The following is a 15,678-nucleotide window of genomic DNA, read 5'->3' as shown; positions in this document are numbered from 1 at the left end:
AAATAGGGGATTTTTTGGTAAGGGTGCATATGGCAATCCAACAAAGTGCCCTGCCCATCATAGTTGCACTCTCTGTAGTAATGTTGGAATGCTAGGCAGTTTAGTTGAGAAAGGACTTCAGTGTCTGGAATCTTCTCCTGCCAAGTGATCTTCAGAATCTTCCTAAGACAATTTAAATGGAAGTGATTTAGTTTCCTGACATGGCACTGGTAGACTGTTCAGGTTTCATAGGTATATTGGCAATGAAGTCAATACAATAGCTCTGTAGATCTTGAGTTTGTTAGTCCAATACCTCTTCTCTCCCATACTTTCTTTCTGGGCCTCCCAAATACTGGGCTAGGTCTGGCAAAGTGAGTCAATGTGTATCTCTTTGGAAAGGACACTGCCAGGGCAAGTGGACTTGTCCACAGTACCCAAAATTTCTCCATTTGCTGTAATTGATGGTTCTACATATGGATGGTTTGGTGCTGGCTGATAGAGTACCTAAGTTTTCTTGATGTTAACTGTTAGACCAAAATTAGCACAAGCAGCAGAGAATCTATCCATACTTCATTGCATCTCAGTTTCAGAGGCTATATTGAGTGCACAGTCAGTCATCTGCAAACAGAAGATCAAGCACCAACATTCCCTCCACTTTGGTCTTGGCTTGTAGCCTTTTCAAGTTAAAGAATTTGCCATCAGCAGAGTAGCTGACCTTCAGGTCATATTTATCCTCATTGAAAATGTTTGTCTGATAATATGGCTGAAAATATCATGCTAAAAAGTATGGGAGCAAGGACATATCCTTGGTTCATTCTGTTGGTGACTGGGAAATCTCAAGAGCACCATCCACTATCCAGAATCTGAGCACAAATGCCATCATGGAACTGAAGTACAATACTGACAAACCTCTCCAGAGAAACAAATTTTGACAGAATTTTCCAAAAACCCTCACTACTGACAGTATCAAAGGCTTTGGTCAAGTCTACCAATCTGATATACAGACCTCTGCTCTGTTCCTCACATTTTACCTGGAGTTGTTGGACAGCAAACACCATATCAACTGTTTCTCAACCCTTTCTGAAACTGCACTGAAAATTCAGCATGGGTTGTTTTTGTCACAAGACAATCTATTCCCTTTACCTTTATATAGATGGATAATGGAGGCATCCTTATTCTTGGGGGATAACTCTTCATGTCATATAATCTGGAAAATATCAATTAGTTTTTGGATGAGCAATGGACCCCCCACCTTGTAGATCTCAGCTGGAATAGAATCAGCACCAGGTGCTTTGCCTCCTGAAAGGAGCCTAATAGCATTCAAAATCTCTTCTTCTGTTGGAACTTCAGCTAGGGATTGGCTGACTTCAACTTGAGGTAAATTGCCAATGGCTTCTGCATTGATTGATGATGGTCTGATAAGAACACTATGGAAGTGTTCAGCCCATCTCTCTAGGATCAAGTCCCTATTATTAATCAATGCGGATCCATCAACACTGAGTAGTTGAGATGCATTATATGTCTTTGGCTTATGAATAGCTTTCAGGGCACCATAAAAGCATTTTGGTTGTTACTGTCTGTGTAAAACTGATTTTCATCTGCCTTCTTACTGAGCCAAGAGTCTTGCATCTCCCTAAGCTTTGCTTAGAACATGCGATTGTAAGAAGAAGAGACAGACAGGATGTGAGAGTGACAAAGACAATGTGTGGTATGCAGTGTTGGACAGATCACAGACTCATCCTCTCTAAGTTAAATATTCATATTGAACCAAAGCGGTGGCCCCAAGGCAAAATGAATACTAGAAGAATTAATGTCAAGGGATTAGAGTGTCTCTCTGAGCATGAACAGCTTTTTTGCTAACTTAGAGGGAAAACTGAGCCAACACACAATTGGCAACAGCAAAGCAGCTTTCAGAGATCTGGTGTATAGCACTGCATTTGTTCATCTAGGCCAGAACACTAGCAAATACTAAGACTGGTTTGATGAATATGATGAGGAAATACAGAAGCTGCTAAATGAAAAAACGAGAACTCCACAGGATTTACCAGCAGGATAGTTCATCCATTTCTAAGAGGGGTAATTCTAAGTATATAAAGTTAAGGGGAATTTTAGACTGACTGGTAAAGTTTCATGTGTACACATTTGGACTCCCCAAATCCCCCTGAACAATCTAGCTCTAGCAAATCTTGTTACTTGTCTAAAATTCAGCATGGGTTGTTTCTGTCAGTAAGATTTAGAAATCATGGCCCAAGTTCCAATCCATGGCCTCTATTCAGAAATTCCAAAAGAGTTATAAATTCAAAGGCAAAATCACTTAATCTATAAAAGCAGCATAATTCACATGAGATTCAGGAAGCAAATTTGTCTTCTGTTCCTATGTTCAATGAAGTTCAACACTTCCCAGACACCAGGCTGATGATCTGCCTCTTTGGACCCCCTGCCTCTTGTATCCAGCTATAGGTGATATTCAAAAGCCTTTCCTCTTGGCCTCAGACTTCTCAGGATTCTACCAAGACTCCTGTATTCAGGGATCTCAAAGCCAAGCCAGTCTACAGATATTTTCTTATTCTGAATACAGCCTGTGGCTGTGTAACCTCTCAGACTACTTCCAACAGCCCTGAACCTTCCTAGAAGACTTGATCAGTCTCCACGTGATGACTCCAAAACATTCATTTTGGAATATGTAATCCAGAAAAAAACAATTCTCTTTAGGTCCCAAGCATTAAGAGAAATGAACTCAGAGGGACTTTTTCTTCTTGGTGATAAAGATCAAATACAAAATTCTACCCTGACTCTGTGTAATCTGAAACTCAAAGTTAACTTACATGAGACTCTTATTGGTCGAAAATGATTACTTGATATTGCCAGCATATTTGGTGCTATCTGGTCTTCTGTCTTCTCTTTAGTGAGGGGAACCTGAAGGGAGAAAAAGTCTGAGATGAATAAAAGACCTGTGGAAGACCCAGCACCTCAAGCATGATCCTATCCACAAACAGGAATTTTCTATTAAATGAGACCTGAAACTTTCTCTTAGTTGAACTCTCAGTTGGAGAATTCATTTACTCTGAGGATTGTCTGTTATATTCTCATTTGCATACAGAGTTCATTCACTTTGTGGACTGTCTGTTATATTCTCATTTGCATACAGAAATCTGATTTCTGTTTCCCAGATAAATGAGTCAGACTAGATAAATGAGTTTATTTGTTAATTACTGTGTATAATCTTTGTTTAACAAGCATTTGGAGGGAAAGGAGTCGTGCCTTGGATATATGACTTGGGGAACTCCTTCACTTTTAAGGTATAGCAATCAGGAGTGCAGCTTTAATTTAAAAATTAATTCCCATAGACATATTTAGGAACAGAGATAGATTTAATTCTAACCCAAAACCCTCTCTAAAAAGAACAGTGGCCAGTCTTGTGGCACCAATCTCCTACCCTCCCTCCTGGTAGGAATCTGTCTCTCTTAGAGAGAAATGGACAAAGACTAAGATATCAATTCATACCTCCCTGGAGCCATATCTAGGCAGATCCATGTGAACACACTTATCCTACACTGATAACATACACAAATGCACACACACACACACACACACACATCCTATATGGTTGATATCCTTTGTTCTTGAAGAGGACCAAAAATGACATCATTATGTCAAATTATAATGTGTCCAACTGAGGCTGATCAGACTAATCCAAGTTTAGAAGGCTCTACCACAGGTCAGGCACAGATAATACATGTGTACAGATTTGCTGGATTTGCCTAGCTGATGTTTCTTTTCAGCTACTTCAATTCTACTTTGTTCATAGAGAAAAGCATCTCCTTTGATGTGAGATTGCCATCCTGGGTGGTCCTGGGCCGGAGCCTCTCACTACATAATCAATTCCAAAGTTCTTTAAAGAGACCCATCCTACATAGAGAAGAAGGTAAAGGGGTAAAGAAATATCTCTATGCTCTCTAGATTGTTAGAAAAAAGAGAGAAATGTCCATGGAAAGAATGGATTAAGTGCTTCACAAAGAGTAAGCAAAGAGGAAAGCAATCTGAAGAGGAGGTGGGAAGTCCTAATCAATGGAAGAAGATGAGAGGGGGAAAAACTTGATATTGACAAAGAATAGAAGACAGACCACAAAATCTTTGGAATTATGTCAAGGTGGAGCTCCATTCAGTCAAGAGGAGGTGACTTTTCTTCCTTTATGTGAAATAGTGATGAGGATCCACAGAGGTCAAGAGGAATGAAAGAGGCTAATCAGATTCAGAGCATGATTCTTCTTTCAAAAGAAGAAATGGTGTTCCTGGGGAGATAGCCCCTCAGTCACATAGTCCTCCCAAGGGGCCTTCTTGTTCCCAGTGATATAGCCATGGAGAGGCAGCAGCAGAGACACCAAACTATTCCAGGAGAATGAGACTAATAGGTCCAGAAGATTCAGAGAAGTCCACAACCAGAGGTGGTGATAGAGTAAGACAAACTCATTGGGAAAAAGCCTTCTTCTGGTGAAAAAGAGGAATTCCATACTAATTCTTCCAACAAGTCTCCTAGAAGAGAGTCATAACCAATTGAACCAGAAGATGGAAAAATACCCTAACCCTCTAATTTCTCAATCCATGCAACTCCCATGACCTATTTCTCTACTTCATCTCAGCTATATACAGGAATAGAAATAGTTTTGATCTTACCATCACTTACAAGTATTCTACCTCTATGATTAAGATGTCTGAAATGTCCTGATCTGATCATAACATTATCTAACCATAAACTATCATTTCAGTCCTCCCTCTTCCATGCTCCTTTGGCCTAGCACAGCTCATGCCTTGCCACATCCTAACCCTGGCTTATCCCATGATCTTCCTTCTCCACTGTGAATATACTACAAGGTTCTCTCTCTACACTATCTCAACTGGTGACCTCATTAGTTCCAATTTTAAGTACCATTTCTACACAGATAATCCCTAGATTTATATGTACAGCTATATTACCTTTCCTGAGGTCTGGTCCCAAACAGCCTATTCAACATTTTTAACTATATATCTCCTAAGCATTTCAAACTCAGAATATTTAAAGCTATACTCCCCACTCCCTCCAATCTTAAACCTTCCAAATTTCACATTTCTGTTAAGAATATCATTCTTATGCAATGGAGAATGCCATCTGTATCCTGAGAAAGAATTGTGGAGTTTGAACAAAGACCAAAGACTATTACCTTTAATTTTTAAAAAATGTTATTTTATTATGTAATTCTGCTATATCTCATACGTTATGTTTCTTCCTTAAGAATGTGATTTCGCTCTCATCACATTCAACTTAGATCAATGTATACCATGGAAACAATATAAAGACTGGCAAACTGCCTTCTGTGGGGGGATGGGGGGAGAGAAGCAAGATAAGGGGGAAAATTGTAAAATCAAAAAAAAAATAAAATCTTTCTTAAAAAAATATCATTCTTAGGGGCACCTCGATGGCTCAGTGGATACAGTACTGACCCTGAGTTCAAGTCCAGCCTCAGACACTTAATAATTACCTAGCTGTGTAACCTTGGGCACTTAACCCCACTGCCTTGTTAAAAAGACCAAAAAGAATAAGAATATCATTCTTTCAGTCACCTAAGATTATGATCTTAGTGTCAAACCTGCTTCGTCTTTCCTACTTTCACCATATATACAATCAGTTGGCAAATCTGGACATTTCTACTTCTATAACCTCACATTTGTGCCCTTTTCTTCATTCACACTATTATTACCATGGCTCAAGTCCATATATAACTAAGATCTTGCCTGGGCCATTGCATGGCCTCCTAAATAGTCTTGCTGCCTCAAATTTTGTCTCACTTCACTTTACTCTCCACATAGCTGCCAAAGTGATTCTTCTAAGGTATAGGTCTGATCATGTTGAGGTCCTTCTTGACATAGTCCAGTGGTTCTGAAATCCTATACGATCAAACATAAGCTCTTCTGTTTGGCATTTAAATCCCTTCACAGTTTTTCCAGACTTATTACACATTACTCCCCTTTTCATATTTTGTAGTCCAATCAAACTTTCTTACTGTTCTCTTTATAGGTTACCCCATCTCCTAGCTTCATGCCTTTTCATTGACTTTCCCCATGAATGAAATTTACTTTCTCTTAACTTCTACCTCTCTGAATCCCTAGTTTTGAATGGTACAGATGACAACAATGTAAAATGACAATTTTTAAAAAGGCTAATCGGAGAATAATAATGTTGTCTCTGACCCAGATCCCAAGAAGCATTTTCGTGGTGGAGAAACCTCTGCCCTCCTATTAGTAGAATCTTCTTTGGAACCTTCATTTTAGAAGATACTTATGGCAGTGATGCTCACCTCAAATCTGCATACTCCCTGGACAACTTTTTCCACTTTCCCCCATACACATACCTGCTTTTCAGATCTCTTCCATATGCTGTCTCTCTCCTTTAGAATTCAAGAGTTTATTATTTGATAAAGGTAATATTGCACTCTAAGTAAGAGTCCTGGAATTGGAGTCAGAATGAACCAGTTTCAAAGCTGAACTTTGGTACTTACTATATGACCTTGAGTTCTCCATCTACAAAATAGGGATAATAATACTTGTAAGATCTTGCTCAGGATGATGTTGTGGAAATAAAATGTAAAAATGTTCTGCAAATCTTAAAAGCTCTACATAATGATTAGATGATATTGTACTCACAAGAATTCAGTAAGGGTGATCCCACAGGTACTCTTATTCTCATTTTTAGATAAGCAAACTAAGATTTTGAGTGGTTAAATTCCTTACTTGGAATAACACAGCCAACAGGTTGGAGGTAAGATTTCAAATTAGACCCCCTTGACTATTAGGCTAGCATTCTTTCCATCATACCATTGTGACTCTTAAAAATGTATGAACAACATAGTTTGTACAAAAATATTCTATGTGTTTTCTTGATGGATTGCCTAATGACACAAAATCCCACTTGCTATCCCCACCTTAAGGAAACATTTTTATGGACATATAAATCTTTGTCTAGCTATATGGCATAAAGATGTTTGTGTACTCTACTTTTTGGTATAATGAAAACAATACCCAATAAAAACAAGTAAAACAAGCAGCTAAAAGTCTGAGAATCTTTTTCAATTTCCTAAGTTCAATTTCCTATGATAGAGTTGGAAACTCCCAAAGCATAAACCTGAGAATGGAAATACTGAAGTATTGTCGATAGTTAGTTCCACAGGGACACTCTTGGCTTTTAAATGAAACCTATATTTTTTTCCCTCATATGAATACTTAAAAACATATTTGTTCAATATTTTAAGATCTTTTTAATGTTAACAGAGTTAGATACACATGTATGTACTGAAGTGCACAAATCTGAAGTTACACCAATTTTTATCAAATATTTCATTTTAGGTTGCAGAATTTAAAATCTCAAAAGCCACACTAATAAACTTATCTGGCAACTACTGTTTATTTTTTAAAGTAAAATTACCCAAACAAGGAAATCTCTTCATACTTATTAAGAAGTCCCAGGTTTGAATTCAGACTTGGTAGAACAGGAACAATAAGGGGGACAGAGCAGAGAGGCAGATTTTGTACAGAAGGATGCAAAGGGAGAGGGGAGTTTATTGGCTACCTTTGATGTGCCAGGCACTGTGGCTTTACAAATGTCTCATCTGATCCCTACAACAATCCTCAGGGACAGGTATTACCACTAACCTCTTTTTATAATTAAGGAAATCGGGCATCTAGAGGTTACCTGATTGGGCCAGTGCCACACAGTTAGCAAGTCTCTGAGGCTCAATGAACTGAGGGCTTCCTCATTACAGACCCAGTCGACTACCCATTGCAACAGGTGGCACAGTGGATAGAGCATTGGTCTTAGAGTCAAGAGGACAGGAGTTCGAATACAGCCTCAAAAACTTGACTCATATTAGTTGTGTGACCTTGGGTAAGTCATTTTATCCTGATTGCCTCACATCCAGGGGCATCTCCATTTGTCCTGATTCATATTTAGTCACTACACCCAGATGGTTCTGGAAGAGAAAGTGGGGCCAGTGGCTTAGCACAGTACCCCCTCACTTCAATCCAGTTCACATGCTTGTCATGGCATCACCTCCCTGATGTCATGGTCTTCTTTGAGAATGAAGGGCAAACATTATTGTTGCTCCTGAGGCAAGAGTTCTTAACCTCTAAAAAAGAAAAAAAATGTTTTAAATATTTTATTAAGTGTATTTGAATCTAATTGACTTCTCTTGTAATTCTGTTTTTTTAATTTTTTTCATTACCAAGCATTATTTTGAGAAGGAATTCATAACCCTCACCTAAAAATATGGATGAAAGGGGTCCATAACCTTACAAAAAAATTTAAGAACTCAATGTCAGGAAAAACTTTCTACCAATTAGAGCTATGGCTCACTCTGGAAGGATTGCTTACTACCTGGGTGATCTTGGACAAATCACTTGATTTCTCTGAACCTCAATTTCCTCATCTCTAAATGAAAAAGATTGGACTAGATATCACAGAAGGGATAAAGGACTTATATGAAAGAAAAATGCAGTGGTTCTGTCATGGCTGGATCCACTGAACCATACAAGAAAAATCAAAGAAGAAATAGAATCCCTGACTGGAGTGATAATAAAAACAAGAGCATTTATTTAGCTCTTTAAGATTTGCAATGTATTTTATATGCTATCTCACTTGGTCCTTGGACAACCCTGTGAGATAAAGTAAGTGTTATTTATTATTCCCATTTTGTGAATAAAAAAATTGAAGCTAAGAAAGATTATGTGACTTGCCCAGTTCATACAGTAAGGCAAATTTAAACTCAGGTCTATCCTTATAGAGTACAAGGAATTCTGATGATGATGTGTATCAGAGAAGATTTAACTAACTCCCATTGGCTTCTGTGTTAATTATCAAAGAAAATGCCCTTCAAAGAAAGAAGGAACCAAAAATAGCTAACATAAAGGAAGCTTCTTGAGGGCAGAATCTTGTTATTGTTCTATATTTGAATCTAAAGCCTAGGCCAGATTTTGGCAAATAAGAGGCACTTGATAAATATATGTTAAATTGAATTGAACTGAAGGAGAAAGTCATGCCAATGTACCAACTAACTTCACCAATTTAGAAGAGTCAACAAAGGAGGATAGATTCATTTACTTCTTTGTCATTTTGACCTAAAGGAGGATGGAATTTTAACAAAGGTGATTTTTAAAAAACTTCTTTATCTGTGTCCAAAATGTCTTAGCACTTCAATAGAATCAAAAGAAGTAACTCAGCTGGAAGACTAAAGAGAAACATTTTCAGATAAGTGTTCAAGATTAATTTGTTTTCATTACCCAAGAAGCAAGTGCACATGCAATGAGAACTTAATGTAGCAAAGAGTAATAGAGATCTGAGAGAAATCAAGCAACTAATATGTCCATATTTAGGCAAGAACAGTTTCTTCTTTTATTTAGAAAAATGCTTCTGATTATAAGTGAATTTCCATACTTCTCTGGCAAGAATTTCTTTGCAAAAGAATATTTAGTTCAATCATAATGAAACCACTGCTGCATTGCATCCACCACGATGATATTGCCCTCTACCTTTGAGGATAATTTTTAAAGTACTACTATCCCTTTGAAGGAATACAAATTGAAAAGAAAGCATAACCTCATAGCTTTTTCTGCCTTAAGAGCCAGGTAAATCCTGTCCCTCTTAACTATTTAATTTAACAGTTAGCTCACAGAATCCACCTCATTGTAATTTGGACTATTGATACACTCAATAGTGAAAAATCCTCAGGTCTAACATCTGAATGCTATGTTGTGACTCAAGCTATTTGTAAATTCCTGGAATATATTTAGTTCCATCATCTAATTAGAGCTTTTGCTCAATTGCTGCCATTTTCATCTGAAACTCACCCTGAACTAAGCATTTGGCATCATAGGATAAAGGTCATCTAACTGAAAAATCATTATAGCTCACTTAAGGTAATAACAAAACTTTACAACCCCAATACCTTCTCAAGTGAGAATACCTTCATTGAGTCAGCTAAACTAAGTTGATAAGAAGTAAAGTGCCTCAAACCTTTGGATGAAATGAAATTACACTATGAAGAAAGTGTGCTGGGATTAGTTATACTCTGGATCTTAAGTAAAAGCTCACTCAAAAACTAAAGTGGAAGCCACACTTACTAAGCTGCTGAGAAGTAGGGAATAAAAAAGGGCTTCTGTCACCCCTGCTCCTCTCTCCAGTAGGATGACTTTTTGAACTTTGGAAGATGGAAAGATTTTGTCCTTCCTATAGATATACTAGCAATGTCCCCAGAGTAGTTGATGGTAGTGTGCACATTAGTGTCTGAGGAAAAAATTTGATACCCCAAGGAAAGACAACTTGAGGACTCCACATAAGGGGAGGAAAAGGACTTTAAACAACTAGAAGCTATGAGTTCACCCTCTTCCATATTTGCTCTCTAAGCTTAAGACCATTTTTGCCCTGAATTTTCTATGTTCTTGTAGAAAAGTGTGTCACATACTTAAGGGGAATATTTGTACCAAATGTTCTAAGTATACTATTTAATATATTTTCATTTTGTAAAGCTAATTAATTTTGCCCAGGCTTAGTGATATCAACTAATAATCAGTGGAAGAAGTGTGAAAGTAGGGGCTCATGAGGTATAGCACTGGCTTTGTTTTAAACCCCAGAACCCTGAGGGAAGAGCTAGTTACCCTCAATTACTTGCCAAGATAAATGGATGTCAGGAGAGTGACTCCAGAACCTATCCCATAGTGAGAAGCAAAAAAATCACTTTTAAAAAGATAAGGTAAATTAGATGGCTAGTATGACAGAAAAGGAAAATGATAAATGTTGGAGAAGATATGTAAAAACTGAAGCACTAATGAATTGCTATTAGAATTGTGAACTGATTCAACCTTTCTAGCAGATAATTTGGAACTATGCCCAGAGGACTATAAAATTGTGCATACTCTTTGATCTGGCAATACCACTACTAGGGCTATATTCCAAAGAGAGGATAAAAAAGGGGGGAAAGGAGCCACATGTACAAAAATATTTATTTGTAGCAGTTCTTTCTGTGTTGGCAAAGAATTAGAAATTGAGGGGTGGAGCCAAGATGGCAGCATGAAGGCAGAATTTCCCAGGAACTCCTTCCTCCCCCCCCCCAACTCCAAAAGCCAACAAATTATGACTCTAGCCAAAATTTAAAGTGGAAGAACCCACAGAAAGACTGAGTGATACATTTTTCCAGTTAAAGATAACTTAGAAGTTCTGCAGGAAAGGTGTGTTTCACCAAGACCAGGAGTTGGAAAAAAGCCACAGTCACAGCACAGCCCAGCACAGCCCAGCCCAGCCCAGCCCAGAGATCACCGGCAACATCTTGAAGGTGCAAGGAGAGAACTCTGCTACAGCAGAATGAGTGTGGAGTGAGAAACTGCAGCAAGGATCTGGAGAAAGCAGCTTGTACCCCCAGAGATGGTAAGAGAAGTCTGCAGAGATTTCTCTGCTCTCCCTCCAGGTAGGACTCTGTGGCTAGCCTACACTCAGATCCAGGATGCAGTTTGGACTTCCATACTAAGTAACCAAGCAGGATCCCTCCTTGTAGCTTCAGAGCAGAGGGAAGTGCTGTGGTCATCTACATATCAAAGCACAGGCAAGAGAGCATAAGACCTTGGAGGAATAAAGGTCCCAGTGGGGTGTCCCAAAAAAAATCCCAAAGCCTTGGAAGTACTGTCTTGGGCTGAGGAAATGAGTAAACAACAGAAAAAGAAGAATCTAACCATAGAGAATTACTTTTAGTCCCATGGAAGATCAAAATACATATGCAGATGATGACAAAATCGAAGTTTCCATATCCAAAACCTCCAAGAGAAATAGAAAATGGGCTCAGACTATGGATGAGCTCAAAAAAGACTTTAAAAAACAAGGGAGGTGGAGGAAAAATTGGGAGGAGAAATGAGAGCACTGCAGAAAAATCATGAAAACCAAATCAACAGCTTGGTGAAAGAAATACAAAAAATACTGAACAAAATAATATGTTAAAAACCAGCTTAAGTCAAATGGAAAAAGCAAGACAAAAGGCAAATGAGGAGATGAATGCCTTAAAAAGCAGAATTGGGCGGTGGAAAAGGAGATAAAAAAGCTGTCTGAAGAAAATAACTTCTTCAAATGCAGAATGAAACTAAAGAAAGATGATGACTTTGCAAGAAATCAGGAAGAAATAAAATTTTTCTAAAAAAGCCAAAAATTAGAAGAAAATGTAAAATATCTCATCAGAAAACAAATTGACCGTGAAAACAGATCCAGAAGAAATAATTTTAAAAATTATTGGGCTATCTAAAAGCCATGAAAAGAAGAGCCTAGACTTCATTTTTCAAGAAATAATACAACAAAATTGCCCTGAGATCCTAGAAGCAGAAGGTAAAATAGAAATTGAGAGAATTCACCGGTCACCTCCTGAAAGAGATCCCAAAAGAAAAAACTTCAAGGAATACTATAGCCAAATTCCAAAACTCCAAAATCAAAGAGAAAATTCTGAAAGCAGCCAGAAGCAAACAATTCAACTACTGACATAGTCAGGATTACACAGGATCTGGCAGCATCTACATTAAGGGCTTGCAGGGATTGGAACATGATATTCTGGAAGGCAAAAGATCTTGGTTTACAACCAAGAATCAACTACCTAGTAAAACTGAACATCCTCTTTCAGGGGAAAAGATGGATTTTCAATGCAACAGGGGATTTTCAAATTTTCCTATCAAGATGACCAGAGCTGAACAGAAACTTTGATCTCCAAGTACAGGACTCTGGGTGGAAGAGAAGGACTAACTATGAGGAACTTAATGATATTGAATTGTTTGTATTCCTGCATGGGAAGAAGATATTGCTAACTCATATGAACTTTCTCATTTATAAGAGCTGTTAGGAGCATAAATAGACAGGACATAGGAAGGAGTAGAATATAATGGTATAATGTAGTAAAAAGATGAAGTCAATGGGTGATTAAGGAAAATACTGGGAGGAAAGGAAAGGAGAAGAAGAAAAAGAAGAAGCTATGAAATTTCACATAAGAGTCAAGGAAAAGCTTTTTCAATGGAATGGAAAGGGGGAAGGCAAGGGGGAATGAGTGAGCCTTCATTCTCATCAGAAATGGCTCAGAGAGGAAATGACATACACACTTAATAGGGTAAGGAAATCTATCATGCCCTGGAGAAAAATGAGAAGAAAGGGGCAGGATAAGGGGTAATGGGGGAGGGAAGGGGGGAATAGGTGATAGAAGAGAGGGAAGATCGAGGGAGAGGGTACTCAGCAGCAACACACTTTTGGACAGGGCTGGGATGAAAGGAGAGAGATAGAATAGAATAAATGAAAGTGGGGAGAAGTAGAGTGGAGGGACATACAGCTAGTAATAGCAACTATGGGAAAAATGTTGAAGCAACTTCTCTGGTGGACTTACGATAAAGAAAGCAACTCACCCCAGAGACAGAGCCACTGGAATACACAGACTGAAGTATATTATCATTCTCTCTCTCTCTCTCTCTTTCTCTCTCTCTCTCCTTGAGGTTTCTCATCTTCTTGGGGGGAGGGTTATGCTTACTCTTATGTTGACTCTTATAACACATTCAATTGGCATCAATGTGTGGCATAGAGATAATGTGGAGACTGTCAGACAGCTGGGGAGGGAAGGGAGGGTGGGGGGAAAATTGTAAAATTCAAAACCTTACAAAAAAGTGATAGGTATATATTACTATTGTATATAATTGGAAAACAAATAAAATATTAACAAATAAAAAAAAAATTGGAAATTGAAGGAATGTCCATCAATTGGGAATGGCAGAACAAGTTTGTGGTATGTGAATGTAATGGAGTACTATTGTTCTATAAGAAATGATGAACATGGGGCGGCTAGGTGGCGTAGTGGATAAAGCACCGGTCCTGGAGTCAGGAGTGCCTGGGTTCAAATCCGGTCTCAGACACTTAGACACTTGGTAATTGCCTAGCTGTGTGGCCTTGGGCAAGCCACTTGACCCTATTGCCTTGCAAAAAAAAAAAAAAAGAAATGATGAACAAGCAGATTTCAGAAGAACCTGGAAAGTTGGGGCAGCTAGGTGGTGCAGTGGATAGAGCACCAGCCCTGGAGTCAGGAGTACCTGAGTTCAAATCCAGCCTCAGACACTTAATATATTACCTAGCTGTGTGGTCTTGGGCAAGCCACTTAACCCCATTGCCTTGCAAAAACCTAAAAAAAAAAAAAAACAACCTGGAAAGTCTTACAAGAATTGATGCTTAGTGACCAGAATCAAGAGGACATTGTACACATCATTGTGTGATGATCACTATACAGTTAGCTGTCTCAGCAACACAATGATCCAAGATGATTCCAAAAGACTCCTGATAGAAAATGCTAACATATCCGGAAAAAGAACCAAGGAGTCTGAATGCAGAATGAAGCATACTAATTTTACTTCTTGGTTTTTATTTTTTCTTTCACATAGATTTTCCCTCTTGTTCTGATTCTTCTTTCACAACATGACTAATGTGGAAATCTGCTTAACGTGACTATACATATGTAACCTGGAAAAAAAGATAAGCTAAAAAAACAAAGGTTAAATCAAGCGGGAAACATTTCTACTGTCCAAAATAGCTGAATAGCTGCTATCAAGACTATTATAGCCGGGTGATATCACCATGCTTTAAGTCTACCACATAGGTTATGCCTGCCCTTTGAGCTTCAAGGCTAGGCACTATGGCAAATGTAAAAGAAGGATATAACATGGTTATTGTTCTCAAAGGGTTTGTGCACTAATGGAGAACAGTTCAGTGCTAAACTCTGTGTGTTAATCATCAGTGTAATAGAATAATGAAGGAAAGAATGAATAAAATGATTTAGAATATTGGGGGGGGGGGCAATGGGATTAAGTGACTTGCCCAAGATCACACAAGTAATTATTAAGTGTCTGAGGCTGGATTTGTACTCAGGCCCTCCTGACTCCAGGTCTGGTGCTCTATCCATGGCACCACCTAACTGTCCCCAAGGGCTAGAATATTCTTAAAAGAGGAAGGTCTTGATATGATTCTTGAGCTATAGATAAAACAATAGGCTAGTGCAGAGGATAGGAGAATGGTAAGCAAGGACAAAGACAAGAAAGAATACAGGATTTGGGCAACTGAAGAGAAAGGATAGATAAAATTAAAGAGTGCCTTTTGTAAAACAGTTCATGATAATAGAACTTGGATAGAAAGTGTGGAGCAAGACTATAAAAGACCTTGAAGGGGGAGAAATGTGGTTTCATTGTGATGGAAACTACACAGGGAGAAAGGGAATGACGTAAACAAAGCTTTAAGTTGTGCTTCTTTTCAAAACATAAATGCCAATAAAAGACCCTAAATAGTCTTTGCAACATGCCAACCCACAGTATTTCCCAGCTCCTTTCTGAGGCCATGGAGAAACATACTGTTGCATAATTTAAGTTGTTTCAGTTTGTTCTTTAAAAAAAGTTTTTCTACCCACTTACCTTATGGTTACCTCCATTATCTACCCAACAATATCCTCACATGCTAATTTGCTTGAATCTCCAATTTTCTGATCATCCCACTTGTTTCTTCTGAAGACACTATGTTCCTGGAACACCTTATCTCCAGAGACCACAAAGCTCTCTCCTTGTCTTCAGCTTCACAGTTCTTAAAAACCTTCCTTCACCCATTGTCTGCTCTAATTTAAAATAGGAAGT

General features: G+C 38.3%; 1 long non-coding RNA gene across 1 annotated transcript in view; it reads right to left on the bottom strand.

Annotated features, from left to right (window-relative positions):
• Window positions 1-13,499, bottom strand: part of LOC141511743 (uncharacterized) — an 83,574-nt gene extending 70,075 nt beyond the window's left edge. Inside the window, exons 1-2 of the long non-coding RNA XR_012475382.1 lie at window positions 13,423-13,499; window positions 2,805-2,895 (exon numbers count right to left, since the gene is read on the bottom strand). This is a non-coding gene — a long non-coding RNA (uncharacterized LOC141511743). The remainder of the gene's footprint in view (window positions 1-2,804; window positions 2,896-13,422) is intronic.
• Between the last annotated feature and the right edge of the window lie 2,179 nt (window positions 13,500-15,678).

This window comes from Macrotis lagotis, chromosome 2 (assembly GCF_037893015.1).
Source record: "Macrotis lagotis isolate mMagLag1 chromosome 2, bilby.v1.9.chrom.fasta, whole genome shotgun sequence".
In the NCBI taxonomy this organism is placed as follows: Eukaryota; Metazoa; Chordata; class Mammalia; order Peramelemorphia; family Peramelidae; genus Macrotis; species Macrotis lagotis.
Note: the sequence above shows the minus strand (reverse complement) of the source record. Positions and strands in the feature narration are given on the sequence as shown.